Raw genomic sequence first — 17251 nt, 5'->3', positions numbered from 1 at the left:
TCTAGCTGGTATCTCCCGAGCGTCAAAGGGAGGCTTGCGCTGGTCGGTGGGTCCCCGTGCATTATTATGTCATGGGGGGCCCCTGACTGCAGAGCCTGACTCGTTATGCCTTCTATTGGCAGCAGGACGTTGCCCCTTGCTCGGTGGATTTGGCTCATCGTCCCCTGGGCGTCTAGGGCTTCGGGGCGGCTGCCCGGCCCTATTCTACCTCTGGCGCTGGGGATTGCCGCGACCAGCTTAAGAGGGTGGCTGTTGCTCAGGATCCTGAATTGGGACAAGATCCTGAGCAATAGGTGGCTGCTCTGGCCTTTGAGGGCTTGCTGGCTGGAGCGGAGGACTCAAATTAGGGGCCCGCTGTGGTGGTGCACTTGGTGGCTGATCCGGTTGAGAGGCTGGCGCAGCATGTCCTCTGGCCAACTGAATGGCTGCTTCAAGAGCGGTCGTGGCATCTCTTTGCCGATGATCCATGTCTGCCTACCGCTCATTCAGCTCCTGGCGCTGACGCTCAATCTCCCTTTGTTGCAGCACCAAGGTCTCTGCTGCATTCTCCTAATTGGCTCTTAGATTGGCCAACTCATCCTGCAACACGCCCAGTGTTGCCCTTAGCGTCTCAGAATCCATTTCCTCCTTTTCAAAATCCAAGTGTGGTTCATTTTCGGCCACATTTGGAGGAGGAGGTTGAGATGACGCAGCGCCAGCAGCCTGTCCAGCTCTCTTGGATGTCTTCGCCATTTGATCTTCCTAAAGATTTTTTATTAATCTCTCAATGAAAGCACCAAAATGTTGACCCTTGATTTGGCCAACGACACGGAGTCAAAATAACGACAAAGAATGAAAAGGAAATTAAGAAGAGAATCAAATGGGAAGAAAGTGACACAAGCGATTTATAGTGGTTCGGCCCCAACTGTGTGGTAATAACCTACGTCCACTTAGTGTTCTTATTGATGTTGAATCCCAATGCCGTGATCAAATAACTAGGGTTCTTGAGTTTCACATGCCTTAGGAGAATTACAGCTTTTTGTGGATAATCACACTATGCTCTCTCTATGAGTATTCAAGTTCAAGGTTCAAAAAATCCCTTCCTTGAGCCCTCTTATTCATATTTATAGGTTCAAGGGGGTTACATGGGCCAATGAGGCTTAATTATTCTTAATATCAGCGTATCAAGGCAATAAAGAGAAAATATAATAAATGTAGTTATTACAAGATTGCGTATCTTAAAGGAAATAAATCGAAGCATGTGACCAGACTGGTCGCATCTAAACGCGAGATCTGATGAAGTAATAAACATCTAGTCGATAGGCGAACGACATCCCTTCACTTTAACGCAGCCACGTGCCAACCACATGTAATAAAATCTTGCCACGTCATCAGGAGCCATTTTTGGGTAAACACGTTTAATATCTACACAAGAATTTCCTTATCCCCCCTTGTCCTCGCCTTCATCTTTTCCAGCATCCTCTTCTTCTTCCTCGTTAACCTCTTCTTCATTTTCATTACTCTTCTCACAATCGTTGTCACTCCCTTTATCATCATCATCACAATCATTCTCTTCACCCTACATTTAAAAACCAAAACATTAAACAACACACATATATGCATAAACCAGGGTTGTAACATAATCAGAACAATAACATAACAACATCTAAATAACACTACCTTATCAAATGCATCCACAAAAACAATATCGAACTTCTCTTGCATAGCAGACAACAGAGCAGTAACACCAATAAATTGAGACTTCACATACTCCTTCAAATCCAATAACTCTGCAACCATTCCTTCATGCTTAGACACCAACGAATCCATCTTAGCATTTAAAGAATCAAATTGGGTGGACCCATCAGGGAGGGTTGTTGGGATTTCACCACCAACAAGAACCACATTAGACATAGAATCTACTTTTGCTTCCCCAACTTCATCAACATCTGCGTTGAAAGAAAATCCACCCAACTTTTAGACAACAACCTCATTATCACCTGGCTTAAGATTTCTCAACATCAACTACAAAACAACAACCAAAAAACATTAAAATGTAATAGGCATACAATGCTAAAACAATAGTAAACTAACATATAAACAACATAAAACTATACCTTCTTAGTTGGAATATCAAAAACAATAACCTTCAACAATCTTAGATCAGGAGTACTAGAACAACTCCACCTAGAAATCCTCGGAATAGTTTCAGAAACCAATATGTAGTACTTAGTGGCAACACTCATAAAACCAAACTTAAAACACATGTGGGCAACAAACCAATGTATAATAAGGTTTAACTTTCTTCTCCTCATTTGAATTTTGTACAACATTGTACCAACTATCTAATTTGCCCTTCAAAGACATAATGGTTTCATCAAAATATTTCTTACCCCATGCGTACTCACTATAACAACCACTATCAACAACATCTAAATCTTCATGCATAACTTGTTTTTCCTTCCTAGAACTAAGTAGAAACCACAGCACAAAATACAGAACAACCAACTTTACAACAGCTTCATCATCATCACCCCACCTCTTAGCCCTAAAACACTCACGAATAGGTTGCTTAGAAATCTTATCACATCATGGCCAATATTTATTCAAAAAGCTATTTGACTCTTCTTTGAAATTCAAATTATTGCACTCCCCTTCACAATCTAAACCATAAATCAAAGCAAACTTTTCAATACTAAACCTCAACCTAATACCACTAACCATAACCCATAGCTCATACTCATTTGGATGCTTAAGTTCCCTCAATAACATACCATGCATTAATTGAGGTTGAGGATTAAATGCAGGAAGATTCAAGAAACTACCAAAACAAGTTTTAGAAAACATTTGTTTTTGTTTATCAGACATAGTTATTAAGGTACTTAATAGCCTGATAAGTACAACACGATACAACCTAGGCGGTAAAATATTGCTTTAGATTGATTAAGTAATAACAATCCTACAAAAAAATATAAAATTAAATTAACAAAAATAGTAATGAAACAACCATAAAACAACAAAACAAACATAACATAAACAACAACAAACATCAAAACAAAACAATAACAAAAAAAAAACAATAATAAAATAACACAAAAAAAACCACACAACAAAAAAAACAAACAATAAACTTAGAAACAACAACAATAAAATAGAATAAAAAATAAAATTAAGCTCTGAAAACAAATTACTAAAACTATAAATTAACCTAATAACTTATAATGCATTTTCAAACAAACATTAAAACAAACACATTATCTTTATTCAACTGTAAATCACGATCCAACACACAATAGAATTTGAAAAAACGTAAAAAGAACAACAATAATAACACAACCAAACAACATGATGATGTAAGAAACTTTAAATGGGAAAATTACTAAAACTTACAATACATATTCAAACAAACATTACATGAAACAAATTCGGTAGATTCAACAGTCAAAGTGAAAAAAAATGCAAAACCCTAAAAACCAACATCAAAACAATACAATACAAACAACATGCAAACCTTAACAACAAATTCCTTCGGATCATCTCCCACAACTTTGCTTGATTTCACCTTTTTCGCCTTCCTCATTTCAACAACATCACAAACCAACTTCTGTTTCTGAGATTGGGATTTCAATGACTCGGCTTTGGGCGAGTTATGAGAGCTTGGTTTCTCTTCAATCTGCTTCACAGAAGCTTTCTTCCCCATCAACCAAGCTTGTTTAGAAATCTTTGGAGACTTTGGAATTTTTTAACAGAAAGAGAAGGAGTAGAAGATCCCAATCGTAATATAGCCATAGATGATAGACAATGCTATATATAACAACAAAGAACGTGGACTTAAATGCTTCAATAACCGTTAAGAACACAATTTTTAGGGAAAAGATGAAGATACTAGTGTGACCGTGGAGCATAAATAGATTAATGTGATCGTGGAGCAGAAAAAAAAAGAAATGGAGAGAAGAGTGGAAGAGTGTATATTGTGGAAGTGGAAAGAATGGGAAGTTGTCAGAAAAAAATTCAAAAAAAAAAAAACTTAATCAATACAAATTACACGGAAGAGACAAAAGTAGTATTTTTGTAATAAAAAAACACATAAGGTAAACATAAAAAACGTGACTATTACAAAAATAATTATTGTCGTGTGACAGTAAAAAAGTTTATATTGTGATATATTTGGCACTTTATGTGAAATTTCCTTTAAATAAATGTAAGCAGAACAGTAAATCAAAAGATAAAATCAATAACAAAAACCTTAGGGAATTAATTTCATAAACTTTTCATTCTATTAATTTTACTAATGAGTTCTAAATCTATTCTTCCTATTCTAATAACATGTTAACAAAAATTGATTCCAATTGTTTTTCAAGATATAAGATCTCAACCTATATGCAAGTTTTATACATCTCTGTGATAAACTTAAACACATAGTAAACATTAAGAATGGTAACCTAATTGCTACACAAGTCATACATGTACTCTCGTCCAATATGTAACCTATGTCTATATAACGATAGCATATTCCATTCACATCTTTCGAGTTTTGAATCAAAATCATAAATCAAGCAAATAGTGATCAAGTATTTACTAGCATTAAGAAAACATCATATAGATTAGAATAAAGAAGAAGTATCAATAGAACATCATAATAAAATTAAATCGAAATTCAAGTGACTACATTAACCCCTAGATGGAGGATTTAGTTCATATTCGACATGACTAAAAAAAAAGAATAATTATTCATACTCATAAAATTTAAAAGCTTGAAGAAGAAATAAAAATATGAAATTGCAGAAAAATAATGTCTCAGAATCAAAATTGCTCTGAAATTCATAATAAAAAATCTAACCTAATTCCTTTAAAACCCAAAGTCTGAACTTATATATAATAACAAAAAAATGAATTCCTCTTTGTTGGCAAGGCGGGCCGCGACTTGACCTTTCTTAGGTCACGGCCCGTGTCTTTTCTAAGGCGTTTTAGCATTCGTCAGGGTCTTCAGGCGCTGTGACCCTCTTGACCAAGGAAGGCCTCGTGGAATTGTCTCTATTTCCTCTAGAACCACGACCCTCTTGACCAAGTCACGACCCTAAAAATCTTAGCAGAATAGGCAGCCTCTGACTTTGTTGAGTCGTTGCTTGACCAAGTTGCGACCCTAATTCCTCGTATGCTCAATTTTCACTTTTAAGCTCTTTTATCCACCTCAAATCGTCTCGACTTCCCTCAAATGATAAGAACTAATGCCAAATGACTACAAATATCATAAACTTTCCCATTTTTGTCCACCAACTCCGTTCCTTTCCATTCCATCCCGTGATTTATAGAAAAAACCAAAAAACAAAATAACCAAAAGCATAACACCATACAAAACTCACAATTTGACTCGAAAATAAGACTAAAACACATTCTATAACTACCCGAAACTAGACTTATCATTAAGCATGCGATCTATTTTACAAAAAAAAAAAACATTATATTCAATGGAAACAAGTTAATCTAGGAAAAAAATTCATTAAGCATGCAATTCATTTAACCTAGGTTCTATTCTTCATCACAATTAAAATACCCGTCACATTGCAATTTATCACTCTACTTAGAATCCTAAAATATTAGGTGAATAGCAATCCTAAGATGATAGTAGAACAATGCAAAACCCTAATTAGTGGCCACCAAAATAAGATCTTACAAGATTCATAACATTTAAATAGAAATAGTAGCAATTTAATATAAGGGAATATAAGGAATAAAATTCATCAATGCATTCAAGATCTCATGTCTAGGGTTTTGAAATAACCCTTAACCAAAAAGATAACTACTCCATAATTAAATTCATATTCACAAACATAAATATTCAATGAAAATAAAGAAGTTTTGAGAAGAAAGAAAAACTAGATTGAAAAATAAAGATGATGATGTATTTTCTTCTACTCTACCACTCTAGACTCTAAAATCCGCAATCCCAAAGTTATTAATAAAAGTTAGCCCTAACCCCTTTTATAGACCATTGAAAATACATTTGAAATTCAAAATTTAAAATCAAATTTTTCAGAAAATCGGGCACTGGCCACGACCTGGGACATTGCTAGCTGTGGCCGCGACTTGGGATTTGGCTAGTCGTGGCCATAGCATTTTTTTTTTTCGTTTTTTCATTTTTCTTCAACTGCAGTCACTAATGGTATTTTAACCATAATTTCCTCCATATAGCTCAGAATTGGACGATTAAAAAATCTATGGAAATCTAAGAAAAAGACCTTAAACTTGTATTTCTAGAAAGATTTCGAAAAGAGTATTATAAAGTTGTCAAAATAAAGTGGCAAATTTTAGACTTGTAGTTCCGAGCTTAACCATTGATTGTAAAACATCCCAAATTCATTATTTTTCATCCAAATGTATTGAAAATCCTAAAAACACAAAATAAACTAATTAAACATATATAAATAAATAAATAATTGTAGTGCACCAATTTTTTTTTAGTTTATTTAAAATTTTGTGATTTATTTTATTTAAGTGTTAAGTGTGATGAATTGTTTTATTTAAATGTTGTTTATTTTATTTAGTTGTTGTTGTTTTATTTGATTGTTTGATATTTTATTTAATTGTTAGAATTGTTTGTAGAATATTTTTGTGAAATTAATTGTTAAATGATATATATTTATTTTTATATTAAAAATGTGATTATGTGAGATTTGGTTGAATGCACTAAGGTGCATGGTAGATAGTGATGCACCCTAGTAATTTAGTGTGTGCTAGTGCATGGTAGCATGGTACACATGTGTAGATTTTCTATACACCTTATATTTTTCCTTTTATTAGATTTTAATTGATTTAATTGAAAAATAAATAAATAAAAGAATGGGTAAGCATTGGTGGACGTGTAGTGTGTAGTGGGAAAGGGATTGATTCTCTATTTATTTTCTAAGGCAATAAAATCAAAATGTGAAGAGGCTAGCTATTTTAGGATAGGTATGTGATCACCATTTATCTTCTATATCAATTATCATAAAAGAAAATAATAAGAAAATTAAGAGAAAATAAAAAGGAGAAAGGAAACTTACCATTTATTTTGGTGAGGCTTTATGAGGAAATTAAGATTAAAAGGAAGGAAAAGAAGGAAGAGAGGCCATTTTCAAGCTTGTGCCGTGACCTAGAGAGAAGATAGAGAGAGAGAGAGTGGCGAGCTAGAGAGAGAGAGAGAGGGGAAAGGGCTGCCATTTTCTAGAGAGAAGGAAGAAGAAAAAAAAAGAAAGAGAAGGAGAAGAAGAAGAGAGTTTCGAAAATCCTAGGTATGTTCTATCTAATGGTGTTTTGAATATTTGAATTAGAGTCTTCTCCTCTTCTCTAATCTAAGAATATTTTGTGGTTTCTTTCTTTGGTTGTATGGTGTTCGAAAATCCTCTATAGGTGACAAGGTTTTTCTTGCTAGAGTATTCTTGATTCAACAATCAAGAGAGGTAATGGTTTTTCTTAACCTATATTAGTTTGATGAGTCTATCCTTGATGTTGATTTTGGTGGTGTTTAATGGTTTGGTTATTATAGGTTGGTGATGAGGTGGTTATGTTTGGTTTTATTTCTCATGAAAAGAATGTGGTTTGTTAAAAAGGCTCATGGGAATGTTTGAGAGAATATGTGTTTGATGAGATTTATATGAAGGTTGTATTTTATGTTTATGTTGCTATGATTATTTTAGACCATTGATTTATGTAAAAATATGCAAGAATGATGATAGATGCATGCTAGGTTTCAGGTGAAGATAGATGAGAATTTTGTGATATTTTGTGGTGGATCTTGAGTGTTTCGGCCTAGGGGTAAAAGTTCAATCATGATTGTTTTCCTTGTATGTTTTAAAATAAGGGTGATTTTAGAAATATGATAGGATGTATATGATATTATGTATCAATGAATTATGGTATGCATAAAAAAAAATGATAGAAACATGTTAGGTTTAATATAAAGGCATATATTAATATTGGTGTTTATGTTATTAATGCATGTTGTTATTATTGTTTTGTTGGATTGCATGTATGAATTCATTGGAAATAGAATAAGGTTTTATAAGGTTGTTTATGAATATGTGTTAGTGATGTTCTTTGAATTATTTGTATAATAAGAGCATGTTAGGATTTGTGATTTATTGTGTTTATTAGACATGTATGATCTTGTATGAAATTTTTGAAAGGCATGAGATAAAAGATGAATTTCATGATTAATTATGCTTGCTGATTTTTGTGAATAATTGGGTAATAAGTTTGGTGAAATAGTGATTTGCATACATAAGTAATGTCCTTAATGCTATGTTGATCTTATAAAATTAAAAGGGGATTTTAAGTCACAATAAAATAATATTTTTACTCACTACTACAAATATAGGGTTTCTCTGCGCTTTTTTTTCAATCTAAAATAAAAAGCGCAGAGAAAAGGATTGAAGGACACTTAAGAACTATGTTACTGTGGTTTTTTTTAAAAACGCAATGTAAAATAGGAAAAGTGGGAAGTGAAATTTTTTTCTTTGCGGTTTTCCTAAAAAGAACGCAGAGAAAAGTTGCACTACTTTTCTCCGCGGTTTTTTAAGAAAACCGCTGAGAAATAAAGACTTTTCTCTGCGGTTTTATTAAAAAAACCGCAGAGAAAAGTATTGTAATTTTTCAAAACTTTTACCAAGCATAACTTTGTGCTCGATTGTCCGTTTTGGGTATTTTTTTTAACTTTGATATTTTTTCGAGATCTATTCAAAGAAAATAGTCTCTTATTTGGATAGATCTCGAAAAAATATCAAAGTTAAAAAAAAAAAGATCAAAACGGACAACCGAGCACAAAGTTATGCTTGGTAAAAGTTTTAAAAAATTACAATACTTTTCTCTGCGGTTTTTTAAGAAAACCACAAAGAAAAGTCTTTCTTTCTCTACGGTTTTCTTAAGAAAACCAAAGAAAACCGCGGAGAAAAGGTTCCAGACCTATATATAAACTCATTCTTCCCCACAAGGTTCGTAAACCTACTTCATTTCGCGAAAAACTTCTTCAACAACGGCGGTATGTCTTTCAACCTTAATCTTACTATTTTTTTTCATCATTTTTAGCTAAATCTTAGTTAAAAACTGAAGTAGATGCTTGATATTTGTCTATTTTCAGGTTTTTGGTAGTAAAAATGGTTAGGATTTGGTCGAAGAATTGTCCATTTTCACTGTATTTTTGGGCATACATTGTGTTCTTGAGGTTCAAAATAGGTAATGATCTATATATCTTTGTTTGTATAGTTTTTTGTTTTTTTTTCATCATTATTTTTAGAGTTTATTTTGTGTGAAATAGACAAATAGAAATCAAAATTTTGCGAGGTTTTTCATAAATCATTAATTTGGTTGCTGAATTTTTTTTCTTCAGATTTTTCGGTGACAAAACCTGAAAAATTTGTTTTTTTTCTTCAGGTTTTCAGATTTTCTTTGTATGCAGCTAGATAGATCTCGAAAAAATAACAAAGTTTAAAAAAAAACACCAAAAACGGACAACTGAGCACAAAGTTATGCTTCGTCAAAGTTTTGAAAAATTACAATACTTTCCTCTGCGGTTTTTTCAATAAAACCGCGGAGAAAAGTCTTTTTTTCTCAGCGGTTGTTTTAAAAAAACCACGGAGAAAAGTACATCTTTCTCTGCGGTTGGCATACCACTTTTCTCTGTGGTCAAATACACTGCGTTTTTCAGTACTCTCGAAAACCGCAGAGAAAAGCCTTTTTTGTAGTAGTGACTCAAATAAATACCTACAGAATTTTTAGATAATTTTAGAAAAAAAAAATATGAGGTTTTAAATTCAATATAGTGATTTTAATGATAAATATGATTGTTGGAATTTTTGTAAAAAAAAAAAAGTGAAGTGTGTTTTAATAAGAGGAGTTTGATTAATATTTGAAATAAATTAATACCCTAAACTAGGGTAATCTTAAAAATGGTATTTTTTAATATGGTATGAGTGCATATTTTAAAATTTATGATTTTTCTTTATTTTGATTAAGGAAAATATTGAATTTAATTTATTTGTGATTTTTAAAGAAATTAAATGGTGGCTGAAAGTTTAGTTTAAAATGTTTAAAATGATTATTTAATTGTCATTTATGAATTTATGTTACATAAAACTAAGCCTTAAAATAATTCAAATAAAATATATTTTTCCACACTTAAAATATATTTTTCTCACATCATTTATGTAATCCAATTAATCAATATTAAATTGATTTTTTCTAAGGAAACATGGTAATCATATGTATTTTAAATAAATTCCAAGTCTTTGTTATTTCTTTGTAATTTGAAAATAATAAATGGATTTATCACATATTTTTTTTAAGCTAAATAAAATTATTTTATGAAATAAAAATAATGTCTTGAGAGATTTAATCAACCTAGTAATTTTAAGAAGATAAATAATGGTAAACAAAGCATGTTACAAGTCTATTATTTTAGAACGATAGAAGTAAGACGCTTAGAATTATCGTTTTTTAAACGCCACAATTACGCAACGTTCCCACGTATGCATGTTACATGCAAATTCATTTTTACGTCCAAAATCATGTCTATTTTTCAACCATGTAGTTTTTATAGAAAGATCATGCATTCAAAGTAGGTAGAATGAGCATTATTCTTTTTATGACCTTATGTGTAATTAAGTATATTTGTATGTTGTGTGTAACTCTTATTATGTGTGCATGGCCCATGCACACATGAGTTGTATGAAAGGGCAAAATAGTAATTATATGAAGCTAAGAAATGTCGTTTTGATTATGGTATAGACTTGTTGAGAAGTTGTGATTTTACTTAGCTTGGACCTGAGGTAAGGAAGTTAGATAGAATTTATGAATGTTATATTATGAATGGTAAGACTGTTGTGTGTGAATGAAATGTTATGAATTATGAATGCCATAATGTGATGATATGTTGGCTTGTATGAATGTTGTATGATATGAATGGATGTTAGCGTGATGAACGCGACACATCAAAATGGGTTGCTAAGGATAAAGAAGACGTAACCCGAGTTACTAAGGATATGAAGACGTAACTCCATGGGCGGACGCGCCGAGGTTATTCAAGGACCAGAGACTCTTGTTTACCTCAAAGGGTGGCATGGACAAGTTAGCGGGCCATGTTCACAAGGAATTGTTTATGAATGTGTTATGATGTTTGGTGATGTTTATGATTTTGTTATGATGTTTATGATTTTGTTATGATGTTATGATGTTTATGATATGATGGTGGCATTATGTTTATGTTTATGATATTGATGCCAATTTTATGATGATGCTATGATGTATAAGATGAATGATAGTTGTTATCAATTGTTGTATCTTACTTGCTTGTTGTTTGTACTTCTTTACTGGGCTTTTAGCTCACCCCTTACTTTCCCTTCCAGGTAGCAAATAGGTTTCTCTGTGGCACGCGTGGTGGTGTGAGAAGTTCTGTCGTCCTGGTGTGTATGGCGTGGGGCATCCTATGGACGAAAAACGATCACTTAAAGACACCATTATAATAATGTTATGTTTTATGAGATTTTTTAAACTTATCAGTGGGACTTAAATTATTGGTTGTTTTTTTTTGGAACTTTGCATAAAAACTCATATTTTCTTTTAAAACTATTGGGCCCAACTTGCATGTTTTAAGCAAGAACCCACTGAAACCTTTATAATAAGTGGCTTTCATTTAAAAACCAATGAAATGTGAATGTTTCATTAAGTACTAGTTTAGGGCGTTTTTACAATAATCACGTGCATAATCATATAAGAATAATGAATTAAAAATAGACAAATTCGATACTCATCAAATTCCCCCACACTTGACATTTGCTTGTCCTCGAGCAAACAAAATAAAAACTAAACACATAAGCAATAGTTTTGTTGAAAGTGATGATTGTCTCAAAAATTGCACAAACAAATAATTTATAGGAAAAATTCGAATTCCACATTCTTTAGAATTTCAACTCAATGTACAATCATCACTTAAACTCAATTTTTCAAAATTTATTCACAATCAAACTTACCAACTCTCATGCACCCAAATTAATTTATACATGCCAAAATATGTTTCAAAGTGTCCCTTGTACATAAAATATGTATCATGAAAAGCATCCACTCCATAGACATTAACCAATTATTCTCCACTAATATAAACACACATAAACAAGAATCAAAATGTCTTTGTAAGCTTGTAATATAAGGCTAAGGTTATAGGCAGATGAAAAAGATATATTTAAGCTTAAATAAGACCATAGCTTATATTTATGCTATTCTTTAAATCTTCCACAAACTTTCCATACACATCAAAAATACATAATCTTTCCCTTTCCGTATTTTCAAATTGATCTTACTATTTCCCCCACACTTATACTTTTGCAAAACTTCTTTTTTTTTTCTTCAATATTTCTCAATGTAGATTTTTTTTTCTATTTTTTTCTTTTTAATTCAACTCATTGGGAGAAATAGTATATCATCTACTTTCACATTATAATCCAACAAATCAACATTACTTCCCCTTCTTACAATACAAAACCCAACCCATAAAATCAAACATTCATAAAAAACAATGGTGTAATGGGTCACGAGAAGAGATAAAATTTTCAAGGTGCAAATGTTTAGAAATTGGCTTCATAAAAGAAAAAGATTAGTCATTATGACTCAAAATTGGAAAACTAGAGAGTTAGATATCATAGGTAGCTTGAAAGGTTCAAACAATCCAAAGAACATGCCTTAACCATCTTCGTAATCATGTGTACTTATGATTTCGCCTCAAACAATTAATCAATGATTTTTAGAGTGGTCGAGACTATATATATAAATAATAGCATGCATAAATCTCTCCAAACACTAGTAAAAAGGTTTTAAACATCAAAGATCAAGCTTAAGTGACAACAAACACAAGAGTTAAGCACACAATTTATGAATAATTCATCAATTTACTGGAATTATTCTCATCTCAATCAGAAGTTTTATCATTGACATACGTCCTTCAACTTAACCATGCTTATCACAACCTAAAAATAAACTAAAAAAAACTAAACAACACAAACACAAATAACAACTAAAGAAATGACAAATAAAAAAAATAAAACAAGCAAGTTTTCCCTTCCCCCACTCTTAATTTAAGCATTGTACTCAATGAAAATAAAACGAAAGATAAGGAAAAGAAAACTCCCTCAAGTACTCTTTGTTTAACGTCATTATCTCGACTGAGTTTTCTCTCTGTATCATTATGTTGAGTATTTCAATGAAATCTCATTCCCTTTTATCTCACCAATGGAGTCAATCACATTGAATTTGATAACTTCACCATCAAATTCAATAGTCAACGTTCGTACTTTAACATCCTACTTTGTATTTGTTGTCATCAAGAATGGTGTAACGCCCCATATCATAGGACATTACTTGTGTGAAATTAAATAAAAATTTAAGAAAAACTAATAAAGTTTGACTTTTATCAAAATAAAAATGACTTCCATACGTTGAAATAAAAGTAGATTCTAGAATCCTTAGTTAAAACAAAACCATTCAACTACTACCCTAACATACTTCATATGTTTTAAAATAACTCATAAAATACCCAATAGTAACATTTGCAATAAGTCATGAAACGCGTCAAATAAACATAGGACCTTAACCCCTAAGGTCAAGATATCCTAAACATGTACTCCCCGCCACTACAGCCCTCCAACTCATTGTTGAACACATTTTTCCTTGTCTTTACCTGCATACAGAGGACCCACGAGCCAAGCCCAACAAGAAGAGCTATATAAGACACAACCCCCCAAACCCGAAACACAATAACATGCATAAAACAATAACAACACATAGGCACATTTTGTTGGGAAAACTTATACAGGATCTTTATTTATTTTCATGTAGATCTAATATTAAACAAATTAATATGAGATAACCTAGAACATGTTTCTAAAATTGAATTAAAAAAGAAACAATGATATGAATACTTACAGTATACGCAACAGAATGAAAGAGTCCTTCCTTCAGTTTCTCTAACCCTTGTATCCTTTCTGTCACAGAGTATTATCAAGAAACTAAACCGTTCTTCTATTTTCTTCACAGTCTTCCAAAGTATCCTTAGAATCACCTAGACTAGAGTGGGCAATTCTCAACACATGAGATAAATACAGAGAGAAGAATTGAAAATAACAAAGAGGCTTAGAAAATGAATTGTATTTAGAGAGAATCTAAAACTATTAGAAAACCAGTGATTAAACTTATGTCTTGACTTCTCTTTAAGCACTCCTTTTATAGACTCAATTAGACCATTTAATTTAATTAAAAAATCAATAAAATAATAGCCAATTTGAAGCCCTCGATTGAAATTATCATGGGCTTTAGGCCTGTGAAATTTCCCATTTGATTATAAGCCCATTGGACTTAAAATCAATGCCTCTATTATTTTCTATTGATTTAGTTAATTAAATAATTATTTAAATCCTTTAGAAACTTAATTATTTATAATTTGAACCTTGATTTAAACTTATTTATTAATTTAGATACCAATTTATCTTAATTAATAAATCTGTCCTAATTTCTCTTTTCTTCTAAAAAATACATAACTCTGTAAAACTATCCAAAATTGACCTGGTCAACTTTGATAATTCTAATTCATAATTAAATCAATTAATTGAGACTATCTAGATGATTTTATCCAAGGTACAATGGGTGCCATGGGCCTATGAAATCAAGCTCCAATAAGTTATCATAAATCTAACAAATAAATTTTATAACTTATTAATTTCTCGTGACTCCACTATAGACTCGGAATTACACTCTTGAATTCATAGAACACTCTATAACAAATATAGATACGCTATTAATTATCCATTGTTACAACCATAATTGTCACTCAATCCTCTATAGACAGTCTACAATGAGATGAGACTAAAATACCGTTTTACCCCTCATTGTATTTTATCCTTAAAACACTTAGTTCCTTGTAAATGATATTTCAGTAAACTAATTTAATTACTGAAATGAGATCTCTATCATTTAACATCTTGAACCAAACTAAAAGGAAACCATCGTTTCACTTCTACATCAGAAGCTATAGATGTTCATAACTATGATTAACACTCCCACTCAATTATACTACTGAGTTCCCAAGATGTAAGTATGGGCTAGTTCGTAAGGTAAGCTGGTAACGAACAAGTCAAAGAACTCAAATAATACAATCAGTTAGAATACTAACCACTCAGAATTGAGATTGAATTGACCTATGGTCAACTATATCATATGACTAGAATAGATAATAACGGTATGTTTACTTATCTTATCAACTGTCAATATCGGTCCAATCCGATGTAACAAATACATTCGATCTTATCTACTTTGCTAATGTTCTGGAAAGAACATAACACTATAATGTGTAAGTAGATCATATCGTAGATTGGCAAGTCAGTGTAAATCCTGTGCACTGACTAATCTTAGGACTAACTTATTTTGAACATATAATCATATTTATAATTCACTGTGATTACGTCACTATAAATAAGATTAGCTATATGCTCGGGATTTAATAGAAGTTTATATTAAACAAATAATCATGAAAATAAAACATGTGAGCAAAGTGATTGACCAAGTCAAAAAATGATTTCTATTCTTTTATTCATAGTAAAATGAGATTACAAAGAATTTGGGTTTTAATTAGGGCATAAAACCCCAACAAACTCCAACTTGCACTAATTGAAACTAATGCCTTAATTCTACTAATCCTATTTCCTTGATATGCTTATCAAATGTAGCTTCTGGTAGTGCCTTTGTAAATGGATCCGCAAGATTGTCTTCAGTTGCCATCTTCATAACCTTCACATCTCCCCTGGCCACATATTTTCGAATAATGTGATACTTCCTTTCTATATGCTTACTCCTCTTGTGACTTCGAGGTTCTTTCGAGTTGGATATCGCTCCCGTATTGTCACAAAACAACACATGCAGTTTATCCATTTTTGGAATAACACCAAGATCCGAATAGAACTTCTTTAGCCAAACTATTTCCTTAGCTGCTTCTGACGCATCTATGTACTCAGCGTCCATGGTGGAATCTGAGATTGCAGACTGCTTTACGCTTCTCCAAATCACAGCTCCACCCCTAAGAGTAAAAACCATTCCAGAAGTAGACTTCCTGTCATCGACATCAGTCTGAAAATCTAAATCGGTGTAGCGTACAGGGTTCAGAACACCACCCTTGTAGACTAACATATAATCCCTAGTTCGCCTTAAATACTTCAGGATATGCTTAACTGCTATCCAATGTTCCGGTCGTGGGTTTGACTAATATCTGCTCACTACTTCCACTGCATAGCAGATATCTGGTCTAGTACACAACATGGCATACATCAGACTTCCAACTGCAGATGCGTAAGGAACTTTTCTCATTGCATCTTCCTCTTCAGAAGTCTGGGGAGGCTGCTTCTTTGAAAGATGAATTCCATGGCAGGACGGTAGATGCCCTTTCTTGGAATTTTTCATCGAGAAAAGTTCAAGCACTTTATCTATGTAAGCTGCTTGAGAAAGAGCTAAAAGTTTGTTCTTTCTATCGCTGATGATCTGGATACCTAGAACATAACTTGCTTCACCCAAATCCTTCATATGGAACTGAGTGCTCAGCCAATTCTTCATATCTGATAATTTCTTAACATTGTTTCCAATGATTAAGATATCATCTACATAAAGAACCAATAATACCACTATTTGATTTGCCTTTAGTTGGTAAACATAGGGCTCATCAATATTTTGTTCAAAGCCATAGGTTTTGATTATTTCTTCAAACCTAAGATTCCCGAAATGAGAAGCTTGCTTAAGACCATAAATGGACCTATTCAACTTGCAAACTTTTCCTTCTTGTCCAACTACTTTAAATCCTTCTGGATGATACATATAAATGACTTCGTCAAGCTTTCCATTAAGAAAAGATGTCTTGACGTCCATTTGCCAGATCTCATAGTCGAGAGTGGCTGCTATGGATAAGAGGATGTGAATGGATTTGAGCATGGCTACCAGACTAAAAGTTTTCTCATAGTCCACGCCTTCCTTTTGGGTATAACCCTTTGCCACTAATCGAGCTTTATAAGTCTCAATATTTCCATCAACACCTCATTTCTTCTTGTAGATCCACTTGCACCCAATGGCCCTAAAGTCACTAGGTGCTTCCACAAGATCCCAGACGGAATTTGAGTACAAGGACTCCATTTCCTGTTTCGTGGCTTCGAGCCATAGTTCTTTTTCAGGGCTAGCCATTGCCTGTTTGAAAGACAACGAATCATCATGAATA

This window comes from Humulus lupulus, chromosome 2, assembly GCF_963169125.1.
Source record: "Humulus lupulus chromosome 2, drHumLupu1.1, whole genome shotgun sequence".
Lineage (NCBI taxonomy): Eukaryota > Viridiplantae > Streptophyta > Magnoliopsida > Rosales > Cannabaceae > Humulus > Humulus lupulus.
This window is presented reverse-complemented; position numbering follows the sequence as displayed.